Source organism: Amblyomma mixtum, chromosome 8, assembly GCF_055824585.1.
Source record: "Amblyomma mixtum isolate Tamu chromosome 8, ASM5582458v1, whole genome shotgun sequence".
Taxonomy (NCBI): Eukaryota; Metazoa; Arthropoda; class Arachnida; order Ixodida; family Ixodidae; genus Amblyomma; species Amblyomma mixtum.
In genome coordinates this window covers 23763007-23763566 of record NC_143019.1, presented here as the reverse complement: position 1 = coordinate 23763566, position 560 = coordinate 23763007, and the positions used below count along the sequence as shown (strand labels likewise).

The 560-nt window shown below is 45.9% G+C and overlaps 1 non-coding gene across 1 annotated transcript; it reads right to left on the bottom strand.

Annotated features, from left to right (window-relative positions):
• Positions 1–232: 232 nt before the first annotated feature.
• TRNAE-CUC (transfer RNA glutamic acid (anticodon CUC)) lies at positions 233–316 on the bottom strand. Its single transcript is given in 2 exon segments — positions 233–267; positions 281–316. It is a non-coding gene; the product is annotated as a tRNA-Glu (tRNA).
• Between the last annotated feature and the right edge of the window lie 244 nt (positions 317–560).

The following is a 560-nucleotide window of genomic DNA, read 5'->3' as shown; positions in this document are numbered from 1 at the left end:
AGGTTCACAGTGTCTGTCCATCATGCGGGTTTTCCAGAGGCTGTGCAGTCCAATCAGAAAGAACATGTCCAGGGCTTCATCAACAAATGGCAGCGCAGTGAGATAGCGAACAGAATGTGGAGTCAGATGAATTCTTTTTTTAAATGTGCGTTGCAGGATAACCTTACCTAAGCAAAACAAAAAAAAAAGCAAAAGAAAAAACAGGAGTGCCTCAGATCGCATAAAAAGACTCATCCGACGCCGGGAATCGAACCCGGGCCTCCTGGCCTCTAAGCCTGGGTGAGAGCCAAGAATCCTACCACTGGACCACGCCGGAACTGATGGTGCACTGACATTGGGAGTGGTGTGGACAGCAATTTTTTTTCTTTATTGTCGGTAAGCAATACATGCATAGGAATAAAAATCGATAGCCAAACTTTGGCTGAGGCGACGGATTAAAACATTTTCATGTCGATCAGTTTGTCCTTAAAGGGTCCCTGAAAGGGGTGTCTGAGGTTGGCAAACAAATACTTGCATTATGTAGAGCGTAGGCCACTGAACGTTCATGCCGCGTACAATAC